General features: G+C 43.9%; 2 protein-coding genes across 6 annotated transcripts in view; both read left to right on the top strand.

Annotated features, from left to right (window-relative positions):
- The window catches only part of LOC310800918 (PDZ domain-containing protein 2-like), a 59676-nt gene extending 49854 nt beyond the window's left edge, over window positions 1-9822 (top strand). For 2 of the 4 annotated variants that reach the window (XM_083664802.1, XM_083664800.1), the window contains one exon: window positions 9660-9821. The gene's annotated coding sequence lies outside the window, so the exon portion shown is untranslated. Of the gene's footprint in view, window positions 1-6207; window positions 6257-9659 lie in introns of all 4 variants that reach the window. The other 2 variants (XM_083664801.1, XM_083664803.1) reach the window with 2 other exon arrangements.
- A 344-nt stretch (window positions 9823-10166) lies between these two features.
- Window positions 10167-17852, top strand: part of LOC310800917 (uncharacterized protein) — a 36187-nt gene continuing 28501 nt past the window's right edge. The window contains exons 1-3 of one of the 2 annotated variants that reach the window (XM_083664797.1): window positions 10167-10304; window positions 16921-17086; window positions 17255-17298. The gene's annotated coding sequence lies outside the window, so the exon portion shown is untranslated. Of the gene's footprint in view, window positions 10305-15464; window positions 15483-16920; window positions 17087-17254; window positions 17299-17852 lie in introns of those variants that run through there. The other variant, XM_083664798.1, reaches the window with a different exon arrangement.

The raw sequence follows: 17852 nt of genomic DNA, 5'->3' as shown, positions 1-17852 counted from the left end.
TTCAGTGAGAGCACCATTAACACATATCTGAGCTTGCGGATTGCTATACATTGCCTTTATCCACCCGATACATCTGTCACCAAAATTAAATTTCTCCAAAACAGAAAATAAATATGACCACTCAACCCTGTCAAACGCTTTTTCTGCATCCAGAGATATCAAAAGTGCTGGCTGCTTGTGCAGGGCAGAGTGGTCAATCACATTCAATAACCTCCGAATATTGTCTGAGGCATATCGTGCTTTTACAAAGCCAGTTTGGTCCGGGTTAATAAGGTTAGGTAATATATCTTCTAGTCTATGGGCAATCAGTTTAGATATTATCTTGAGGTCTACTGGTAGTAAGGAAATAGGTCGGTATGAACTACATTCAGCGGCGTCCTTATCCTTCTTGTGTATCAATGATATTATAGCTGTTTTCATTGAGTCAGGCAGGATTCCGTTCTCGAAAAAATCTGTAAGCATGGGCATAAAGAGGGGCTGTATTTGAGGCCAAAACGTCTTATAAAATTCTGCCGGATATCCGTCCAAGCCTGGAGTTTTTCCTGAAGACAGTGCCATAATAGCTTCCAGCACTTCCTCCGACGTAAATGGAGAGTTCAACCATTCCTTTTCATCTTCAGAAATCGAAGGTAAAGATACCTTATCTAAGAATGTGCGAATATCTGATTCAGAAGGGCTGTCTGACGTATACAGCTGCCCATAGAAGTCAAAGAATGATGTCTTTAGCGATTGTATATCATATTTCAGTTGGCCTGTTGTGTTGCGTATGCATTTTATTGTACGGTCAGCCTGTTCTTTTTTAAGCTGATAGGCTAAAAGCCTGCTGGGTTTGTTCCCATATTCGTGATAATGCTGTCTAGTGAAGAATAAAAGTTTTTTGATATGTTCCGTTTGGATAAGATTGAGATTGGCTCTAACCATATTCAGTTTCTTCAGGTTTTCATCTGTGGGTGATTGCTTGTGGGTTTGTTCCAAATCGACAAGATCCTTTTTAAGTTGTTCAGCCTGGTTGGTAGCTGCCTTTTTCTTTGCTGATGTATATGAGATCAGCTGCCCCCTGATCACTGCCTTAGCTGCGTCCCATATTACTGCAGGAGTAACAGGGGAAGCTGCATTGTCCTGTCTATATTGTTCCAGCCATTTTCTAATGTTGTTGCATGCCTCAGTATTTGTAATAAGCGAAGAATTAAATCTCCAGTATTTGATGTGATGTGTCTGTTGGGGAAGAAATAGTTGAAGGTATACTGGTGAGTGGTCCGATATGAGAATGGGCCCTATGCTGCAAGAGACTACAGAAGAAAGGTGATTCTGAGGTAAAAGGAAAAAATCTAGTCTGGAGTATGTTTTATGCCTAGCTGAGTAAAAAGTGTAATCTTTCACTGTTGGATTGAATTCTCTCCAGACATCAATAAGGCCTGCCTCGTTAGATGCAATCCGTAGTGCTTTTGATGCATTTGGATTAGAGGCTAAAGATGATGATTTATCCAAGCTGTTGTTCATACAGCAATTAAAGTCTCCAGCCACCAACCCCAAGTCTGCCTTATATTGACTAAATAGGGTGATCATATCTGTCATGAATTTTGGACAGTCCTCATTTGGAGCATAGATGTTAAGCAGTACAAGCTCCTGACCAAAAAGCAGCCCCCGTACCAATACATACCGGCCCTCACTGTCATTATATTGTTCTTTAAGTATAAAAGGGAGATTTTTATGGATAAGTATTGCCGTCCCCCTTTTATTGCTTGTAAAACTTGAAAAATAAAGTTGCCCTACCCAATCTCTCTTAAGTTTTTTGTGTTCCTCATTGGACATGTGTGTTTCCTGTAAAAAGGCAATAGATACTTTCTCCTTTTTCAAAAATGTAAGAACTCTCTTACGTTTAATTGGGTGACCTAGTCCTCTGACATTAAATGTTATCACATTAAGTGTATTAGCCATATTGCAAATTGAATGTTAACTTAGTGATGCTTGACCATTGTGAAACAAGAAAAGAAAAATGAAAAATAAAAACAGACATAACAAACAAAGAAAAAGGTGCAAAATAAAAGAGCCCCCTCGACCCCCACCCCCCCACCCAAGAAACCCACAGCCTAGCCCCCAAATGACTAGACAACCCCATAGCAACAAGTAAAACCCTCAACTTGTCTGGCAGACGGTGAATACCCATCAACAACGCACAATGCCTATCTTTGAACTCTATCTAATTATATTAGTAAAGGAGAGAGGGTTGCGTTGAGCTTGCACTTATACATGAGCAGATGATGAAAACAAAAACAAAAACAAAACAAAGGCAAGCTCTCCTTAAAATTTTTTTTTTTTTTTTTTTTTTTCCCTTCCTTCCTCACCTCTTCCCTCCTCCCCCCCTCCCCCCTCTTTTGTTTGTGTTTAATGCTTATGAAAGCAAACTCACCCCTGCTCCGATAAAGGACACTCACGGAGGGGAACAGAGAACACAAATTGCTCCTAGCTTATGATAATAGGGTATAAGCCCCTTCCCCCCTCACGAAACATCTGGTTACCATAATATAGCGGACAGAGCTGCCCCCTCATGTATATGTCAGAGAAAATAGCTCTAAGCTTGTGTTTACACATTAAGTGTATCAGATGCATCAAAGCATATAGATCAAAAAGAAAAACCCCTCTGAAACTGTAAATATACAGAAGCTTCACATCTAAAATAAATGGGTTGGTAATAACCCAACTGTTTATAGAGTGTTCAAACTCACCCCTCCTCCCATAGGTTTTGGAGATAGAGGGGAGAGGAAAAAAAAAGAAAAGAAAAATATATATGTACACATATACATACATACACATACACACACACGCACACACACACCCACACACACACACACACACCCACACACACACACACACATACATGTGTACACATAAACACCAAACTTCTCAGTCCTCCTAACTTAAAATACCCACAAGAGAGAATACTCTAAGCTTATGTAATATAACTTACACCTGAATCTATAACAGAAAGCAAATATTCGTCTAAGAGAAAGAAGAAAAACAAAACAAAAAATTGTACTGAGCTTATGTTATAGAAAGAGTTTGAATGGAACTCACCCCTTCATCTTACTAAACAAACAGTTCAAACCTGACCACTCGTCGTGTGTCTTATTTGTCAATACCACGGTGAAAGTCCTCCGCCTCTCTTGGTGAGGAGAACAGCTGTATCTTCCCGTTGTGTAGGACCCTCAGCTTGCACGGGTTGGGGTGGAATCCACGGAAGGTCCCCTTATCGATAAACAGCTTCTTGACGGCGTTGAACTCCCGTCTCTGGCGCATGGTTTCTGCAGACAGGTCCTGTGCAAATGAGAGCCTGGATCCGTTGTGTTTTATGTCCCGTTGTCTCGTTGAGCGCATCACCAGCTCTTTCTCTTGGAAGTTGAGGAAACGTATGAGGACGGCTCTGCTGAAATTGGGATTTGCTGGTGCCAGCGTGCGGTGGACTCTTTCCAGTGTGAAGGACTTGTCTGGGCCCAGGTTCAGCCATTGGGGTAGCATATCATGCACAAAGTCCAGAAGGGGACGACTGCCTTCGGCGCCTTCTTTGAGGCCAAACACCCGGATATTCTTTCTCCTCCCTCTGTTCTCCAAGTCGTCCGTCTTGGCCTCCAGGTATGTGATACGCTTCATAGCCGAGGCTAATGCTGTAGCAGCGCTGGCTAGCCCGTCCTCTGTTGTTGATATGCGGGTCTCAGCTTGCCCGATACGTTTTTCGTTGGTTACTACTTCTCGTTTAATATCAACCAGGCTGTTTTCTAGCGTTGTAACAGAGTTCGCCATTTCACTCAAACGCTTGTCGATTCCATCCAGCTTTGAGCCGACCTCTGAGCGGAGTGCTTTTAGCTCGTTCAGCACTTCAGCTATTTCCGCCATGTTGCTATCTTCGTTAGCCTCGCTGGTCACGGTTGATTTCCTGTCTTGTTGTCTTCTTCCGCGAGCTCGTGTAAAAATGTCACACTCTTTGACATCCGCGGGTTTTGGCAAAGACATGTCCCTATTACGGGCCAGGTTTATAGAGGTTTGGGGTAGTTTAGGTGCGAAGTTGTGAGGAGCCTTCACTCTACGCCGCCATCCTTGTTCGGGTCACGTGACTCCCCAAGTTTTTTTTTTGAGGATTCTGGCTCATCTTTCAACAGCCGAGGATTATTTTCTGCTAAGATTTTGTGAACACAAAATATCTCAAAAGAACTAATAGAATGTGTGCTTTCTCTGTCTAAAAGAGTTAGTTTGTAGAGTTAGTAGTTATGTAGGCATTAGCACTTGAATACAGCATGGTTTCAGCGTCTGAAAATTTAAGCTGAGATAAATGGCTTTTTGTGAAATTCGATAGAACAGTCACTTTAACCATTCATTTTTGGCATCAGTAAGACGTCAGACATCTAAACAATAGTTTTGAACAGTAATTTCCTCCATAACAGCAGGAAACCCCCCTCTCCTTCAAACTCCTCCCTCCGTGTGTGTGTTCTCCTCCTGCCTCCCTGGCTCTGCAGCGGGCGTGTCACAAGCGAGTTTCTGCTGCTGCTGCTGCTGCTGCCTGTCTGCTGGCGGCCGCTCTTTGGGCGAGTCTGGATGGGCTCGCTCGTTTCTTGGGGTTTCGGTTGAGAGCTTTGATGAAGCTTTTGCGATTCTGGTCTTATTTATGCTGCGTGTTTCAAAGTGTGTTGCACCCATAATCTATTATGCAAATTTGCAATCCCCCACCGCCAGCTCCCTGCGCGAAAGCGAAAGCGAAAGCGTTTTCGCCAATCCATTTTCATGAGAATGGCTTCCTCACGCGGTTGTTTTTGCTTGGCTTTCTCTCGTCTGGAGAGCACTGTCGCCACTTAGTGGGTCGGTAAAATAGATTATACACATTCAATACCTCCCATATTTTAATAGGAGATGTAAAAGGGGTTGATCGACGTCCCACCGTCAAAAAAAAAAAAAAAAAAATTTGGACGAGATATCTCGTCATTGGCAGTCAACCGTTGGTTTCTGCTTGACGAGATATCTCGTCCACGGCAGTGAACATGTTAAGGACAATAAACCCTTTTCGCGTCATTTGTTGGGGAAAGCCATAACAAAACTGCCTAGAGATCCATTGTAAGTTACACAGGCCATAGGGGTTAAGGCGGAGGACCTCTCCTCTGCAGGCTCAATCCCTGCAGAGATGGTAGATTGAGAACAGGGTGAGAGGAAGGAGGCGGGGAGATAGATGGCAGAGGAGGGAGGGGAGAGTGAACACCTGCTGTCCTCCCTCTAACCCGTCCACCACCAGCAAGTCACAGTAATGTTATCTGTATGGACAAGAAACGATTCCTGGCATTCATTGCCATGGTGTTAAACTGTGCTGCTAGTATGACTGGGAAGACGGAGAGGACTGAAATGGTGGTTGACGCTGCAAAGAGATTTCTGGATGTGGTTGATGTATCTGGAGCAGAGATAGATAAAATACTGAGAGATGCATTTGTGCAAACTCAGGCGTCTGCATCTAAGTGATATGGAAAGTAATTATGAATCGGAGTACTTTGGGTGGACAGTGTTTTCTACTGTAGCTTACAGTAGGTTGACAGATACTAGCTAGTCCGACTGGTCACACAGCCAGCGCTCTGTCCTCGCTGCTCGTTAAATATTTCCAAATAGCCGTTATTCTGATAAACTGGTCACATATTTGGAATGTTACGTTGTCATCTGAAAAAATATTGAAACTTTAAAACAGTTTGTTTTTTTGCTTGAAAGGGTTCTTTTTGGAAAGTCTAAAAATTATTACGTAGACGAAAGATGATTACAAAATTACGTTATGCGGAAGTGGAACACATAGGTTGGATTAGAATTCTGTGTGTGTGTGTGTGTGTGTGCGCACATATTCAAGTCTGCGTATTATGCTAAATCAACTTGGACCCCCGGCGGGAAATGGAAGACTGGCGGCAATTAGAATACAGGCGCTTATTGGAAGAATTACGATATATATATATATATGGTATATATGTATATATACCGTAATTCTAGCTAGCTAGCACAAGTCACATTGATGCATTTTTGGCAAGACTCAGATTTGAACCTGAGAAAAAAAAAGTCTATGCAATGTGAATAAAAGGGACATAAGACCATCTGTTGCAATGAAAACAACATTGAAGGATTATGAAGTTGCCATTATCAGTGTTTTTGGTGAATTCTGTTTTTAATTTGGTGTTTTGTTGTTGCTTAAAGGAGTATGCAGAGTTCCAGTACAGGCGGAGACACAGGCAAAGGAGGCGAGGTGACATGTCGAGTCTGCGTAGCAACACTCCTGACCCTGATGACCCTAGCGAGAGCACCTTAGATATTTCACTGCATTTTTCACCACATCTCACCACCAGTGTTTAACCTTTCATGAACTCGATGTTTGTTGAAGAATGGTTTTTAATTTACTGATGATAAGAGATGCTGCACCATAACAATATTTTAAATGATTTCCTTTGAAAAATGTATTAAACGCTCGCCCGCCAGTGCTTTCTCACCTTGGTTTGTTTTACAAAAAGGAAACTTAGAACATTTTTGGCCAGCGCAGCGCAGGCCCGAGCCAATCTGCCTGCTGCACGCGAAGGGATCTAAAATATTATGCACAAGCTTGCCACAACATGGTCTCCAAAGTTCCCAGTCATGCTTACAACTCGTTCTAGTTGTGAGATATATATATACCCCCCTTCTAAAAATGTGCTTTAGACTTAAGGGGCCCTATTCTCCCACAGGCCTTCGGCGCTAAAACGGGCCTTAAACGCAAAAAAACGTGCCTTGCGCCTGTTTTGGGACGATATCAATATGGCTTTAGGCTGCCAAATGCGCTTTAGGCCGAATGGGCGTGGCGCAGTCCCAGAATGGGCCAAAGTGGGCGTGTCGGCGCTAAATACCGGCGTACTCCTATCTTCCGACCTGCCGTTAATTTAGCGCCTTGCGCCTTTGAAAAGCAGGCCTATTCAGTGGGCCAGTCCCTCCCCTCTCTCCTCTGTCACCCTTTTCTGTGTCACTCTCTCCCTCTCTCCTACTGACAGGAGCAGGCATTGGTGTGCGTTTACCAGTTTATTGTGAAATAAATCCTTCCGCGTTGAGTTACTGTCACAAGCCTGTGTGACAACGCTTCCAGCCTGGGTAAAACAACTCCGTCCGTACCGCTTTGAGGCTGCAGGCAGTCTGACAGGCACAATACGACTGTCTCTCTCTGACTGCCTGTGAATGCCCCAGCATGCAATTGGGTACTACATTTCGCTACTAAATAGCAACCAAATGAGGCGAAATAGATATAAAAGGTCGATCTAAAATAATGTGTAATGGTAACACAGCCTGCAATTGTAGAACATTTCAATATTGGACCAAATAAATCATCGAAATTAAAACACCACCCTAAGTGAAACATATATGTCCTCCTGGGCCTATATATATCCTTTGTCGATTTAACGTCATTTAGATAAGTGTCAGCGGAACGCGCTTCAGAACGCGCATGTGCTATACTGTGATGTCCGCTCCAATAACTTGGCCCAACTTCACATTTAGTTTTACAATAAAAACACATTTATGCAATGACTTTACATAATGTAGGGTATATTTATGTGCATCATTCTACCTGCAGCAGGGGAGAGAAAACGATATCGTTCTGAACAAACTTTCACCAATATAAAATTAATCTCATCATATAGGGATAGGCTATATTTTTGTAGCTGATGCCTTTAGAACATTATTTTCACTTTGATCTTGCTATAGTGTAGCGTATTTACATGCTTGCAGTATTGAAACTGCAGTTAGATTGGTTTGAGAAGCATAATAATATGGAATAATAGCCTATAATGCAGACAGACAGACTGGATGAAGGGAGGGGGGGGGGGCAGAGCGTTTGGCTTTCGTCTGGTTTTGCGGGATCACTGGAATTGGAGCTAAAAAGGCAAGCGTGCAATTCGTTTATTGCAGTTATCCAATGAGCATGACGGTGCATAATTTTACGCTTAAAAGGCGTGGTTGTAATGGTTGAGGCTGCGTCTAGCGCCAGCACGACGATATCAAGTGCGCTTGTCCACGCCCACTGATTTGAGCTGCGCCAGGCGTTCGGCCTAGAAACAGCGCCGATGCAACGATAGGGACCAAGGTGTTAATTCATATAGTCAAATTGTATTTTTTTATTTTGGCCAACATTGAAATATTCCACAATTGCACGGTGTGGTAAAAATAAATATCATTATTATCTACTGTTACTGAGCTAATTAGGTAGGGCTAGCTCTTTCAGGTTTTAGCAGTGAACAGGATGGGGTGTCGGTCAGGACACAGAATGACGATGAGGAGACATAACTTCTTGGTTGAACAGTACTGCGATCCAGTATTTATTGTTGTGACATGTAGTATTATCATTAGTCTGAAATAACACAAATAAACCACAATTAGGCACTTAGATCTTCAGGGCTACAGAATATAAAATACAGTGAAATTAAAGCTATATATTTCCCCATATTACGAAATTAAACCAAGACCCATTTACAGTAAACATAAAATATAACAATAAGCATTGTAATGCTCCTTTCACCATAACATAAAGCTGCATACAGCCGAGTAAGTTACTATAGTCGACTCTTAACAGAAATAAACCAATTTAACCTTATGTATGGTTAATAAGATCACGGAGGGCAATGTCGACGCCCTGTGGCCAAACAAGGTACTGCTAATGGCGTCCGCACACAATGGAGTTGAGCACACATTCCCCCCATACATAGGAATGCTATCTACTTAACAATTACAGCAGCAGAAATAAACACTTCAACTTAAGCACAGATCACAATAAACTGAATACTCCAGTCAATTAGCTACCAGATAAGCATTGTGACAATTGCAACGGAAATATCTCTCCTCATGCTGAGCACACGTAGACACACGGTGAAACTGGCAAGATTTAACATAAAAACAACAACAGACACTTACTTTACAGCATGGACTCAATCCTAGAACGAATGTCACAAACTGGAACACACAGGACGAACTAAGGAGGTTTAAACGGCAACATGGTCAAGCTGAACTAAAATGTGGGGCACACTGAAGTGAACTGAACACACTGCCTTAATGAGGTGCAGGTACATGCATTGCATCATCTCACCAGTTAACAATACTCTTAAATACAGCTACCACTTATTTAGCTTCATCTGGTTGCTTCCTTGTCAACTTATGAATGCCACAATGCATCTTGGGACATTATGCAAATGTATGTTTGTCAGTGTGTCTGCGTGTGTGTGCTCTGCTCAAGCCCCACCCGCGGGAGACATTAGGAGAAGGGCTAATGGAGTATAATCCGCTTTTAAGAGCAACATCTGTGAAACGTTGCCATAGCTGTGGCTATTTTATGCAACGTCTGCATTTCATTTCTCACTTAACAGGATTCCTCTGAATGTGGGTGTTAGGTGTGTGGGCACAGGTACTTTCCTAGTTTCTTTCAGTGCCATTTCCATGGGCATCCTCCCTTACAAAAAATGGTTGAAAAAGTAGTGACACTATAGTTGTCAAACTGGTGCAATTCTAAGCACGACGACGATGACAACTATGATAATCAAGTAAAAGGGTCTCGCCTTTGCGGTCAGTCTTCCAGATGTTTTGATTGTTTTAAACCTGGTTGCATAAATGCTAAACAGGTTTTTTCTGTCGTGTTCCAGGCTCTTGGTTCTTTAGATGACGATGACCCTAACATTCTCCTGGCCATCCAGCTGTCACTCCAGGACTCTGCGATGGCGGGCGGGGCCAGCCACCAGTTCCTCGCCAACGAAGCGTCGCTCGGCGCCATCGGCACCTCGCTGCCCTCCCGGCTGGAGCGGAGCGCTCCAGGCGTGGAGTGGAGGTCCTCCCCAGAGCTTCGCTGAGCAGCTCAGAGCTGCTGGAGCTGGGAGATAACCTGGCCAGGCTGGGCAACATCAACAGCCAGTACTCGGCCAGTGTCTCCGTGGCGTCTCGGCACTCGGAGAGTCACCGGCGGAGCTACGGCGGCTCCGTGCCCATCCCGGTGGCCCCGGGCGGCAGCAACTCATCCACGGGCCTCTTCTCGTCCTCCAGCGACACCACAGACTGGACCGCATGCGACAGCCGCGACCCGTCCTCGGCGGCGGCGGCCAACGCTAACCTGCTGGGCAACATCATGGCCTGGTTCCATGACATGAACCCTCAAGGCATCACGCTGGTGCCCTCCACATCCACCGACACGGAGACGGACGTAGACACACTCCCCCTGGCCGGAGGAGGCAGCCCGCAGGATGAGGAGAAGACGGGGGTCTTCGTCCTCCCCGACAACACAAAGCCTCCTGGAGGTAAAACAGGCGAATATCGAATATAAAACCAATTTCACCCCGGTTATGTGGCGGACGTTCGATTTGTGGGAGGTGTGGGGACAAGTATTGTGATGGAAAAAGGTGTATGGTAGGAAAAGGAAAAGATGAGGTGAAGTGCTTGCATTGTGGCGGAAATCATCATGTGGGGTCAGCACAGTGCCCTAAAAGAGTTGAGCAAAGAATAGTGAGCAAGATTAGAGAGGAAAATGGAATATCATATGCAGAGGCAGTTAAGATGTCAGAGGAGAGAAAGAAAGAATCAGAGCAAAAACAACCGGAGAGGGAAAAGGGACAAACTAACCAGAGTAATGTCATTTGCATGGAAAAGAAGCAATTCCTGGCTTTCATAGCCATGGTTATAAACTGTGCTGCTAATTTGAGTGGGAAGACGGAGAGGATTGAGATGGTGCTTGACGCTGCTAAGAGGTTCTTAAATGTGGTGGATGTATCTGGAGCAGAGATCGATAAAATACTGAGGGATGCTTTTGCGGAAACCCGGACAACTGGGTCTGAGTGACAGTATGGACAATAATATATTATTAACTGGAGCACATTGGGGGGTGGTGGACACTATTTATTTTTTCATAATTGATATCTTTCACCTGCGGAGGGCAGTAAGACGCCAAGTCTGACACTATACTGCTGAAAATCTGAAAGAAGAAGAAGAAGAAGAAGACCTGTGACAAAGAGCATAAAAGTTCTTTGCCTGTGAGAGGCAGCAATGTGCCGCAAGGCATCCAGTCTGCCGGAAAGCTAATAGAAGAAGAAGAAGAAGAAGAAGAAGAAGAAGATTGTTTGTGATGCGAGCTCCTGTCTAGCGCTAGGTTGTTAGCACTGCAGTTAGCCAGTCGACTCGACTATGCGTTATAGTTCAAAGTTCTAGATAGCAGTTTTAAGAAATACGCGTCGTTTAAACCTGTTCATCTGACTGCATATTGTTTTATTTCGAGGTGGAAATGGCTGCGGCATAATTTGCTCACATGTGGTCGTATTGACCTATACACTTGTGCTAACGCTAGCTTGTTTAGCAAGCTTGTTTGTTTACTTCGTCTTCCCCACTCTGGCTCCTGTGCACGGATTTCCATTGTAATTTCAGTTCAACTAACGTTAGGGAGTGCCGCACGTATAAGGTAAGGCGAAAAGGCTAATTAGTTATTATCTATTTGGAAAGCAGGGTCAAATAACCCTAGTCTCTAAACAGTAAAGTGTCACAATGCTTTTGAATTTAATTACAAATTAAGTAAGGCTCTGTTAACGTTAAGCCTCGGGGGTTTAGATACCCATTGAACCAAGAACAACCTTCCACCTAACGATAACTTTCCAAATCTCTCAAACAAGTCTGACACCATAAATTGGCTGCTGAGCCCAACATCAGCTGTGTAGTAACGTTACTTTTACAGCAGAGAGCGTGTTGCCTCCTGGTAGCATGAGAAAGTAACAATTCAGTAACTAGTCACATACATTATTTACATACAGTTTTTCCGATCAACTCAACAGGGTTGTTGTTCAGCATAGCTTTACCCACTGACAATCTTTTATTTACAGTTTTAAAAGATTTCCTCGACATGTTTCCCAGTTAGGCTTTGGTGTTGTTTTTTCCTCATTTTAGATGGTTATAATGCATTCCTAAATCCTCTTCCACTCCAGAATAGAATTATATTTTTCAATGTAACGTTACACAGCATGCTGCACTATGGCCCCTAACTAGATGTTCTAGAAATTAATGTACCAGTCCAGTCCACTAGCCCCCAATTAAGTTATAGATGGCTTTGAGCCGCTCTTGTTTTATATCTTCTTGTTATTAAAGCCTTACCACAGCAGTACAACAGACCCTTTTGCACAGATTTTTTACTTATTTCCCATACTCTGTTTTTGTAAATGTATCCCCTTTCATTTGCTTTTAATAGACACTATTATGTGTGGATCTATTTTTTTTATATACATCAAATGCACAACCTGTTAATCTGCAGATGTGTATTTTTCTTGTATGCAGGTATTTTTAATCTGTTCAAGTTAACCATGCTCTGACTTTTTTCTCTCTCAGTTTGAGGCTATTATGTTTTTAATAATACAACAAAATAGACAATATTTTTCCAGTTTTTTGTGTGGCTTTGGCTTTGAACCACCGACCGTAAATATGGATAGTGATTCTGGTAACATCCTGACCTTTGACCTTTGCCTCCAGATGTTTTTGGTGGGACTGACCGGCGGTATCGCCTCAGGGAAGAGCACAGTGTCTTCAATGCTGCGGGAGCTCGGATGCCCCATCATTGATGCGGATGTGGTGGCCAGGAAAGGTAGGCCACTCCCTCTCTCTCTGCTGGTCCTTTAGGCCACGCCCTCTCTCTCTGCCGGTCCTTTCCAGTGCAACCTCTTCTGGTTCACAGAATGAATATACTGTATAGAGATACTGTAGAGAATTAGTGATGTCACGGTACCAATAATTCAGTAGTCGACTCGGTACCGGTACTAGTGAATTTCCACGGTACTCTGTACCAATTTCGGTACCACGGTAAAAAAAACAGACTGATATTTCTTCAACATATTCTCCTTTATTAAAGTATGCAACCATTTCCAATGAACAAATGGCATGTAGCCTTCAACTTTAAAACAAAACAATGTGCTTCTGCTTACCGTATATATATACCGCAGCCTGGAGGATGAGTTGACGGTCGGGCCAGCGGAGTAGGCAGATGAAGATGGCCCTCGGTGGCAGGCCGGGGTCTGGACGTGGCCGAGGCGCCCGGTGTGCCCTGTCCACCTCTGGTGTTTCTCGCCTTCCTTCAGGTCCATGTAACACAGGATTTTGCCACGAAAGCGTCCATGTCACCAATCTCAGCTCCCTCTTTTACATTGATCAGGCGAATGTTATTTCTTTTACTCCTGCTGATTAAGTCATCAACCTGCGTGTGCAGCGTTTCGATGTTTTTGCATTTTATCCACTTTCGGACTCACTGTGTTGTTTTTGTCCTCCAGTGCGCTGATGCGCTTTTTTTAGAAACTCTGTTCACGGTTGCATTATTTTCTTTAGTGAGTGAGTGGATGGACTTCTGCACGTTTTCAAACTTGTTTTCAAGCTGCTCAAACCTCTGAGCGATGTCGGACTTAATCGATAGTGTTTCACGGAGTAAAAGTTTAGCCCAAGCCGTGTATCTCCAGCCTCCAGCAGGTGAGTCATTTCCTCATTCATGGCGGTGATTGCTTCTTTCTTTCTTTCGTCTTTTTCTTTCTGCTTACCTGTGTTGTGTTATGTTATGTTATGTTATGTTGTTAAAAGAGGGCAAGAGAGGAAATTAAAACAGAAGTGGATTTATAGTTAGAAAGAGTGCTAAAAAAGAGAGATTTTTTTTTTTTTTTGGGAAAAAATCCATAGATAAGCCGCACCGTTATATAAGCCGCAGGGGCCAAAAAAGGCCAAAAAACAGGAAAAAAGCCGCGGGTTATAGTCCGGAATTTACGGTATATATATATATATATATATATATATATATTTTTTTGCAATTCCAGCACGGGCCCATGTATAATACTATCCTTCTTTGCCTTGTATATTTTCTTTATTTTGTCTGCTTTTTGCAAGGTAGGCCTATATTTAAAAAAAAATCTTTAATTGGCCAAATCTTTGCCTATGCTGTATATTCAAGAAAAATATCGGTATCGGAATAATATCGGTATCGGCAGATATCCAAATTCAGGTATCGGAATCGGATCGGAAGTGAAAAATGTGGATCGGTGCATCCCTATTCCTAAGCATAAGAATTGCTCTTAAATTAAAAACAGGAACAACATTCCCAAGTCTAACATTTTAAGAGGTGGAGAGTAGTAGGTGGTTGGTATACATTTGATCTTTGGTGGTCAGCTTTTTAAACTATCACAGTTCTTGTTAATCCAAACAAGTCTTTATTGGTTAGAATTAGAAATGTTGTATTCAAACCCACAATCTGCAAATGGATGGTAATGATAGTAAAACATAGATGGGTGTTACATTACATTTAAATTATGTTTCAGCTTATTATTGCCTTCAAGGCCAAAATAAACCACTGCTTTATGGTTATATTTCTAGCTACATAGCTACAATGAAAAATAAATCACTTATTCCTGTAACAGCCCCCTCACACTCTACTGCAACAGAAACCCAGGGGCATACGTGAGTCGAGTCTTTGAAAACGATGATAAATGTCACAACTTGTACTGACTTCATGCCTGGCTGCACGTGACCGCTCGTGTCAAAAATAGGCCAGACGCAGAAACGCTCGCTGCAGGGCAGGAGCCGCCCGCCCCGTGCCACGCCACAGCCGGTGTGGTCCCACCCCGTGCCACGCCACGGCCGGTGTGGTCCCACCCCGTGCCACGCCACGGCCGGTGTGGTCCCACCCCGTGCCACGCCACGGCCGGTGTGGTCCCACCCCGTGCCACGCCACGGCCGGTGTGGTCCGTCTACTCCGTTAACAAGGACGCCGAAATTAAACTATCCACATGCTTCCATTTCCAGTGTGTTTGCACCGTTAGAAGGTAGTGTGTCTTTGTGGGGGGGAAATGTTCCTTTCCAAATAGAACCTTTTCTAAATAGAACTCATCTATTGACAGAAAACTTTTCTTTCTGTCTAGATAACATATTATGTAGGCAGCTGTGGCTCAGGAGGTAGAGCGGGTCGTCCACTAATCAGAAGGTTGGTGGTTCCATCCCCGGCTCCTCCAGTCCACACGTCGAAGTGTCCTTGTGCAAGGCACTGAACCCCAAATTGCTCCCGATGGCTGTGCCAGCACCCTGCATGGTAGCTTGCCGCCACTGGTGTATGAATGTGTGTGTGAATGGTAGGGCTGGCACGGATCAGAAAACCCACGGATCGGATCGCGTGACGGATTTTGAGCCACGGATCACGGATTTTTCGGATCAGCAAAAAAATATATATATCAGATTTTTTCTCTCAAAATTAGATTTTCGATTAGATTTTTTTAATACTATTATAATTCTCTAACCATTTGTTGCCCTGCACAGCTCAAAAAATATTTTTTTCTCATAAGTGACACAATGTATGCTTTTACTCTGAAGGCAGAACGACCCAACTTCCTGTTTTAGGTGGCACTGCTATGCCTAACTTCGTGGCTGTTGCTTGCACCAGTCACATGACACGGGTACAGACCTACAGACCAGACCAGGTCAGTCTGGAAATATAACGTTGATGCTACGTTAAGCTACTCAGTGGCCCCACGTGTTGTTTTGTTGTTATGTGTCCTAAGGCAACATTTCACCGTCCGGTGATAATGTGTTTGTGAAACGTGTGCGCGCGTGTGTGTGTGTGTGTGTGTGTGTGTGTGTTGTGGCTCTCGTTATCTTGTGCAGCGCGCAACACGCTGATCGCATTCCTGTGCTTTTTCAGAGGTGTTGAAATAAGTTTGTGTGACTCTGTCTTTAGTAGCCACTAGCCACAGCCTTCAGACATACTTTACAGCAGCGACAAGGGATGAGGAAGCTCAATTGTGCTTGCCATGATTATGCCTGTCTGTGTCTGGCTGCGCTGGGCGTTCTCATACACTAACATTAAACGTTAAATGAAACGAAGGGGGGGGGGGGGGGGGGGGTCCGCGGACTATTGATGTTCCGAACCGCGTTCCGAACCGTGGGGGCTGATCCGTACGGGTCACGGATTATCCGTGATCCGTGCCAGCCCTAGTGAATGGGTGAATGTAGGCATGCGTTGAGTAGGGTTGAATTAGTTTGGAGTCTGCTATACTGTAGGTTGGAGGCTTTAGCTGATGTGGCCTCCAGAAGCATCCTACGTGAGGGGATCCAGGACCGTCCTCAAGTGATCAAAGACGTCCCATAAACACGAGACCGGACAGACGTGACAAAGCAAAGCAAAATGAGACAGACACTAATATTAACTGTCCACAGGTGATGTGGTTGTGCGTACCAGACTGACCTCTCGAGGGCCGAGGCAGACGCCATTTTAAGTACGCCTATGGCAGCCCCGTATGGACAAAAAGGCACCATACGGACAAAGAGGTGATATAGAGGTATAAAGGGTGCCTCTATATCCTTCTAAATGAGCAGAGCAGATCAAAAGATGAACAGCCACAACAAATAGACATAAATATTGATCATATCTACATGCGAAAGGGGGATGACTGTAACACTACGAAACTGTGATATATGAACAATATTAAAGCCCCATTCAGTAAGTTTCCAACTGCGCCCTCTGCGTGCATTAGTATCGATAACGATATCGCTGTTCAAAGTCAACAAAACACAGCGCCAGAAAGCTCTATGTACATGTTGTGACATCGGGTGAAACATCATTTTCGTAGCAAATCCGAATCGAGTTACTTCCTCGTTTTCATGAGCACAGCGCTTCCGCTGTACAGCGCATGCTTCTCTTTTTTCTTTTTTCTTGCTACGGGACGTGACAGACAAACTGCTTAGTCCCAGTGCTGGCCAATGGAGGGCGGTGTGGGATAAATAAAGACGAGGGTCTCCCTATTAAAAGTCAATCTACCATGTCCTGTGAATAAAAAGCTGTTATATTTCAGTAAAAAATGTCAAAAATCTTACTGATTGGGGCTTTAACCAATTTTCTGGGATATTATCTCTCCTCAGAGTCACCTGTTTGAGAGCATCCAGGAGGGCCAAGTATGAGTTTCCAGACAAGGACTGGGCTCACATCTCAGAGGGAGCCAAAGACCTCATATCCAAGCTGCTGGTCCGGGATGCCACTCTGCGTCTCAGTGCTGCTCAGGTCCTCCAGCACCCCTGGGTGCAGGGGGTAGGTGTCTTCTAAACTTGTATTTACACATGACTACTGGTACTCTAATTCATCCAGTGGCATTTATTAGTAATACAATTAGGAGTTTATTTCACAGTCTTTATTTTGTGGTTATTTAAAAGTTAAAGTGTACATGAAGAACCCATGCTGGTGTTTTCATTTCCCCAGAATGCTCCAGAGAGAGATCTTCCAACTCCTCATTTTCTCCAAAGGTAAAAGCAGATAGCTTTGAAAACTGTCAAATTCATCTCTAAAGCCCTTTAAACAATTGTCAGTGCTTGTGCAAAGTGCTTTACAGAGCAACAAAGGACATTGATAAATACATTTTAATTAATTAAATTAAATTAATTAATACATAATACATAAATAATTGTATTACTTTCTGAAGACTGGACAATGTGTGGTGCGTTTATACTATTACATTATACTTTTATACCTCTCAAACCTTTTCTGTTGCTCTGCACAGCCCAGCTTTATTTTCCAACTTTTCTCAAAAGTTTCACAATCTAGGCCGTCCGGGTAGTGTAGCGGTAGATTCCCTGCCTACCAACATGAGGGTCGCAGGTTCGCGCCCCCGGGTTACCGTCGGGTGTCGGGCAATGGGTCTGCGGGTGGGAAGCCAGATTAAGGGTGTGTCCTGGATGTGTCCTGAAGCGGCTGGCATGTCTTGGAGGAAGCATGGAGCTAGTCTACGGCTCTCCCCAGATTGGCAGAGGGTGGAGCAGTGACCCTGGGCAGCAGGGGGAAATTGGCCAAGTACAAATGG

The sequence above is a fragment of the Poromitra crassiceps genome, assembly GCF_964638095.1.
Source record: "Poromitra crassiceps genome assembly, contig: HAP1_SCAFFOLD_132, whole genome shotgun sequence".
Taxonomy (NCBI): Eukaryota; Metazoa; Chordata; class Actinopteri; order Beryciformes; family Melamphaidae; genus Poromitra; species Poromitra crassiceps.
This window is presented reverse-complemented; position numbering and strand designations above follow the sequence as displayed.